We start from the raw sequence: 7,851 nt of genomic DNA, 5'->3' as shown, positions 1-7,851 counted from the left end.
TTTTATACCCATCTCTAACTCATTTTATTAGTATTTCCTTCAATCCATTTAAGAGACCAATTTTAAAGAGGACTCATTTAAAGTTAAATTTTTGTTGCCTTGCACCTAAGAAGTTTCATATGTAATATATTGTTCAAAATAAACATTGTTCTAGTATTGAAAAACTCTTTTTTTTTTTTTTCGGTTTTAGTTTTATTAACCATAACAGTTCAGGTATATAGAATATGTTTCTTTTTTTATTTTTCCATAAGTAGGGAGGGAAGTAGGTAACAGCCAGCAGGTTCGAACTTGAGACCTCCTGGTGAACATGGGTTTTTTGCACACCACAATTCACCAACTGTACTAGACGGTTGTTGTTAAAGTATGCAGAATATGATTATTGATTAAATTGGCCATTTGTATGCCTGATGTTTGGCTTAACAAAGAATGGTGGGAAGATCTTTGAGCTCTCTCTAACTGTGGCTTTTGCAATGGTTTGATGACTAAGCTTGCTAGGGACTTGCTTCTTTTCCTCCCTACTGAACTATATTAGTTCTAAGTATCTATGAAGTGAAATGTCAAGTTGTAAAGGGGGCTTTGCTTCTTCTAGTATGGCCTTGATTCCTTCTAGCCTAGAATACTTATTGGAGAGTTACTGCTTCTTCTAGTATGGCCCTACTTTTTTTTAATTTGTAGTACTATAGTATGATTGTATTTGATCGAATTTGTTACTTTCCATTTCGATAGGTTTGAACTTATGATAATGAGATTTATTGGATCATGGATGTTTTATCATTGGAGCAACCTTAAGTTAAAATGTTATATATAATAGTATTGGATAATGTGAACCCATCATGCATTCTTGAGGTTCTCATCTACAAGAACCCATCATGGATAAGAAAATCCATAGAAGAAGAAAATGAAAGTGTTAAAGATCAAATTAGTGAAATTAGTGAAATAGATCCTAGAATATTAATCAATGAAAAAATAAATGACAATGATAGTCTAGCATCTGACATAGAAGAATTACAAAATATAGAGGCTATGAATGAAGGAGGATATGATAATACAAGACCATATGGTCCTAATAACCCAAACATGGCATGGGGAAATAGACCAAGATGGAAACTAGAACCTACAGAGTTAGGACAACTAAAAGATGATCTTAGATATTATAAGCCTAGAGGAAAAAGATTACCGATAGAAGAACCAGTAACATTTGCAGACAAAAAAGAATCTGGAAAGATACTANCATGCTAGGATGTATGATCCAGATAGAATCTATAAGAGGAAGCTGAGATGCTTTATATGTGATAGAGATGATCATTTGGCATCAAAGTGTCCAAGAAGGATAAATGAGGATACAAAAAGATCTTTAGTGGTACAAGATTCAAAATGTTGCTTGATAGATATTGAAGATGATATAAGTGATACAGAATCAATATATAGTATTGTATCAATAGAAATATTTAATCCAAATCTTGAGGATGAAAATGAAGAAGAAGAAATACCAAGTGTAATGCAACAATATTTAGAAAATACATGTGTTTTAACAAATACATGTATAGAAAATGATCATCGATGGAAAAATGGATCAAGATCACATGATATAGCATGTAAAAAGTGTCAAGGATATCCATGGATAACAGTAAGATATCAATGTGAAAAATGCTTTGAAGAGAGATGTAAGCATTGCTTAGATAAATCAGAGGTTGTTCAGAAGATTGATGAGAAGATAGTAAAATTACAGGACAAAATAGTTACTAAAAAGATTGAGATTTTAGAAGACGAAATAACTATATTAAAGGCTCAACTACAAAATAAAGAAGACCATGATCTAATGGTATTGGAAGAACCAAAAATAGAATGGATGGAGATAATTGAAAATGGAGGAATAAAACCAGAAAAATCGACAAGAGGATCTTTAGGTTATGATATTTTTTCACCTATAGAAACAGTTTTATTACCTAATGATATTACAATAATAGACGTCCAAGTAAGATATTCCATTTCAGAAAAATATGGGATAAAACTAGAAACAAGATCTAGTATGGCAGCAAGAGGACTAATGATAATAGGAGGAATATTAGACTCTAATTATGAAGATAATATTCACGTAATAATAAGAAATTTTACTCAAACAACACATACTGTAAAAACAGGACAAAAAATAGCACAGGCTATAATACTACCAAATTATGAACAAGGACCTCGTACAAAAAGAATAGGAGGATTTGGATCAACAGATAATAGACCTAGTAGTAGTAATCAAAATACAGAATATCAGGTGTTAGCCACTATAGAAAAACCAGAAATGGAAACATCCATATTCTGTCAAGTAAAAAACAGTTTAAACAATTTACAAACACTTTGTAGAATAAAAATAAATAAGAAAATAGTCTATTTAAAAGCTATAATAGATATAGGATGTACGAGTTCTATAATAAATCCAAAGTTTTTTGACCAATATGATTTTGAAGAAACTAAGAAGCCAACAATAGCAACATCAGTAGATGGAATAGAAACTGAATATAAATATAAATTAAAACCAGCTTCTATAAGTTTTAAAGATGTATGTGATAAATATTCAACAGATTATCCACTTAATGATGTATACCTAAGGAAATGTCCTTGGGATATGTTATTAGGATTAGGATTTATATTAGCACAATCAGGAGGATTATATGTTAATAAACATAGTATTATAATATTCAAAAATATAACACAAACACCAACCTATCCCCCATATCCAAAACCTAAAAATAATGAAAAAATATTTGAAGAATGTCCCTGTAATATACCAGGACAATGTAAAATAAATAGAGAAGTAAAAAGTAATATTGAGATAACCCAAGAAAATGATAATAATTATGAAGGACTTGAAGAATTTGAGGAAATCAATTTAGAACAAGATCCAACAAACTTTGAAGATGGGATAAATCCATCATCAATTTTAGCAATTTTAGAAAATTCTAATAGTATTAAGAAAGCGATAGAAAGATTAGAAAAAATAGAAATAATCCAAGATAAAAACCCTTTGAGACATTGGGAAAAGGATAAAACTACAATGAGGTTAGAAATCATAAATACAAATTTAAAAATAAATTCAGGAGTACCAAAATATCATCCAATAGATTCAGAACAATTTAAATTACATATTAAAGAATTATTAGAATTAAAATTAATAAGAGAATCTAACAGCCCACATAGATCAGCAGCTATGATAGTTATGAAAGAAAGCGAAAAAAGAAGAGGTAAAAGTAGAATGGTAATAAATTATAAAAGATTAAATGATAATACAATAGATGATGCATATAACTTACCACAAAATAATTTCTTAATTCAATTTATACAAAAAGCCAAAATATTTTCAAAATTTGACCTAAAATCAGGTTTTCATCAGATAGCTATGGAAGAGGAATCTAAAAAATGGACAGCTTTTACAACAACTGAAGGACATTACGAATGGAATGTAATGCCTTTTGGATTGAAAAATGCACCTTCGGTATTTCAAAGAAGGATGGATAATATATTTCTACCATATAGAAATTTTTGTATAGTTTATATAGATGATATACTAGTCTTTTCAAAAACTGAATCAGAACATATAGCACATTTACATAAAATATTTTCAGAATTTTATAAACATGGATTAGTAGTTTCTAAGAAAAAGATGGAAATAGGAAAAGAAGAAATTAAATTTTTAGGACTAGAAGTAGGATTAGGAAAAATAAAATTACAACCTCATATAGCAACTAAGATTTTAGAATTTCCTTCAGAATTAAAAACCACAAAAGAAATAAAAAGCTTTATAGGATTAGTAAACCAAGTGAGAGATTTTATTCCAAACTTAGGAAAAATAATAGGACCTTTATATTCTAAAACAAACCCTAAAGGAGAAAAGAAGTTTAATACACAAGATAGAATATTAATAGATAAAACAAAAAATATTGTACAAAACATACCTCCCTTAAGATACCCATATGAAAATGAATATAAAATAATTGAAACAGATGGATCAAAACTATTTTACCCAATCAGTAAAAGATAAATTATTCCAAAAATTGCCAGGACAGTTAGGAGAAGAGATAAGACAAAAATGGCATCCTATAAATGATAACCCAGACAATGATAATATAGGTATCAGAATACAACATATTATAAAATGCTTAAAAGAAAAATGTATAACTATACAAATCCAACAACAATTTCAAAGAGAACAATATAATTTTTGTAAAGATATTTACGTTCCCCAAATATATGATTTTAATGATTTTATTACTGCCTTTATAAGCTTTTGGATAACTGTTACTTGAGTGTCTCTTATAATCTTGATTTTGAAAATGATATCCTTCCCTTCTCCTTGGCTATACAATGTGTATGCTGGATGTATCACTTTCTTGAACAAGGTGTAGAACCTTTGCTCGAATCAAAATTACTTAAGAATGCATGATGGCCAGTGGATTATGAAAGTTCAAAGATTCTGAAACAACCCCAACCCATATCACTGATTTTCATTATCTTCAACTGAAAAAAAAAAAAAAAATCAACCCTAACCCGTATCAGAATCGTATCAGGTCAGAGGAAGAAATTCTTCCACCTTCTGATTGAACCCCTTATCAAAAGAAAGTGGAAAATCCCCTTAATTGAGGGCTAAAATCATAAAAGGGTTAAAATCCCCTTATTGTTCTTGCAGCAAAAAACCGACAGCACGATTGCAGAGAAGCTAATCTTTCGAATACAAAGTCGAAGATGAACCGCTATCACGGTCGATTGGCCAATTCTGCAAAGTAGGTTCAAAAAACCAGCACCGTTTATAGCTATTCGATCCTTTCCAATGATGCATTTTAGGGTTCAATAGAACTTGGGAAGAACAGGGGCATACCTTGCAGAGGATTGGAGAGCAACGAAGGGTAATGGGAATTGAAGCTTGATCTAGTAGATTTAAAGTCGCAAGAAGGTTTTTGAATGTTGACGAGAGGTATCCTAGAAGTCGATCTTGTAGATTAGTAGAACACCGAGGGTTGCTTTACAACTCTTACCCTTTCATGAGTTGCATAAGTTTCACAAGCTGGGAAGTGATAAGACCTCTTATCGAGTTGGAGAGGCTTCACGAGAGTAACAGATTCACGAGACTTGCAGAGGTCCAAAGTGTGAGATTGCAGAAGAGTTGCAGAGGAGTGCCTCCACTGCTCTTCTTACTTGAGAAGAGCAGCATGAGGTTAGAACTCTTTAGGGGGTGTTTGGTTTGGTAAATCTTTGGGATGACATTCTTTAGAATGATAATTCTTAATTTTTGGAGTTGTTTGGTTCCACTATGATGGCCCTCATAAGTGAGCATCCTACTTCCCATGTATGACCATATTACAAAGGATGTGTTCCAAATCTGAGTTCACCTCAACACTTAAACTCAGATTTGAGCAACCTTTTTACCACCTAGTATAATAGGAGAAAGCGGAAAGACGTTCTCTACGGAAGCCAATATCTCAACCCGCGAGAAACATGCACTAGCCTTAAGGCAACCAAACGATTTTTCAAAAAGAAACATAATTCAGAAGAATGTCTATCAAAAGATTGACATTCATATCCGATACATACACCATTTGATTTACCGAACCAAACACCCCCTTAGGCACTTTTATTGGGCATGGGGGTAAAAAGTTTGCACCACTCATTTCCATTCACTGGTTTTTCCTGGGTGTTTCTAGTACCATACATTTTTATAAATTTCTGTTTATAATTCGTTCTAGGAACAGAAAAACGCAGAAACTCGTTTTTAGGAACGTTGTCAAATGGTGCCTTAGTTCAATATCAATAAACAATTTTGATTTGATTTTGACTACCTTACCATTTATCCGTATTGGACATTCAAGCACCTCTAGAAACTAGGGGTCTGTTTGATAACATTTCAAGAAAAACGTTTCTACCGTTTCTGTGTCCAGAAACAGTAGAAAAGGAACAAAAGGCGTTTGATAAAACTATTTCGTTTCACTTGTTTTCAGAAATAGAAAATGAAATTTCTACCTATTTATGGTTCAAGAAACGATCAAGGTTAAACAAATAGAACTTGTTTCACCGTTTCTGGAAAAGACTCGTGGCCATTCTTTTCACTGGTTACTATCGACTTCTAGATACATGACTATCAAACACCTTTAACTCTATTTCTATTTCTAAAAACGAAAATTTATGTTTCTACCATTTCTTGAAACAGAAACGACAGAAACATTATCAAACGGGCCCTAGGTGTTCACTGGAGCATCTCATCTTCTTCGCTTCCCTTCATCCATATCTCTCTCTCTCTCTCTCTCTCTCTCTAAAAAAGGGAAAGGGCAGGAAGGACAAGGCACCGCCACATTATGATGAGCTATGGTGTTCTCCATTAAAATATACATATTTTTTTAAACATTTGAAAAATACAAAAATTATTTGAGAATATGATATTTCAACATAAATGAAACGATGGAGTTTTCCTTCACCTGCTTCCTTGATCAAGGGTTTTGGATGGTATTAGTAGGGCATCCGTAACAATGAAGATACCATTGACTTTGTATTGTAGGGGTCGGAACATTTAAAACCCTTGGCAGTTTACTTTTCCTCCAACCAATGAGAAATTTTTTCGTCTAAATAAAAGTCACTAATAATGATCAGGTACCTACCACCATTTCCCATACTAGATCAATATGGCTTAGGAATCCAAGTTCAATCCAAGATGCAATATTCTAAATCCGCGCTAAAAAGTAAGGTAAAGCTTAAGCTTTGATTTTACCTGATTTACACATAATTGCTATAATGTGACAGATTAGATGGAACTCAAATTTTATAAATTGATAGTCAACACTCACCCCAAGCTACCTTAGTCATATCAAAGTTCATTCTTAATTGAATTTTTGTCAATACCAATACAATGGAATGAAAAATCCAAGACTATACTGAGATCATAATCAACATATACTCTCAAATAATATGTCCTCAGCCTCTTATAGTGGATTAGACAAATTTGTTTATCTTGGAAGGATTTGAATGTTTAAAGGGTGGGTGGATGGGTGGGTCTGGGCCATAATGAATTAATGCTGCCTCCTCCTGATCCACAACCATGGTTGTCATATTGTAGAATTTGATTGTATCGACCACTTTCGTTGCAATCCAATATTTATCCTCTTACTTTTTTCATTGTTTAGTCCAAATATGTGAACTGTCAACATAAAAATGGAATCACCAATGGGGTTGGTAGCCTAATGGTGAAAAGACCCTCAATCTATCACCGTTCGAGTTGATTGGTTGTGGGTTCGATCATTTGTCTGGACCTCACTCTGCAGGGTAGGTTTTTCTTTTGAGTCTTTATCCGATGAGATCCAATCTTGTATAAGAAAGATATCTGAGGATGTTGATATGCCCGTTTGAAGAGTTTATACCGAGTCATACCATGATTAAATGAGAATAATTAACTTTTATCAAAAATAGTGAAGAGCACTAAACACCCTGAGTGAGTCATCAATTATAATTGATCATCATTATCTGATCATCCATAAAATCCATAACAAGGGGCTGGGATGAATTTAAGTGTACTTTTGCTTTATTTATGGTCATAAGTGCGACCATTACAATAAACAAAGTAGTAGATGGATCCATAACCCATCATCATCTAGGACCAACAAGATTTCATAGGGTAAACTCTTCAATTGTTACTCAGTGACTTCACATACACATTACACACACGAAAAAGAAAGTTTATGTACAAGGACATGTTATAGATACTTATATATACCACAGGTCTACAGCACTACATGACTACTTATATATATATATGTGTGTGTGTGTGTGTGTGTGTGTAATTCAATAATCCACGCACTTCCATAGTTCCATTCACTCTTC

This window comes from Macadamia integrifolia, chromosome 1 (genome assembly GCF_013358625.1).
Source record: "Macadamia integrifolia cultivar HAES 741 chromosome 1, SCU_Mint_v3, whole genome shotgun sequence".
Taxonomy (NCBI): domain Eukaryota; kingdom Viridiplantae; phylum Streptophyta; class Magnoliopsida; order Proteales; family Proteaceae; genus Macadamia; species Macadamia integrifolia.
The sequence above is the reverse complement of the archived record's forward strand: the minus strand, read 5'-3'. Positions refer to the sequence as shown.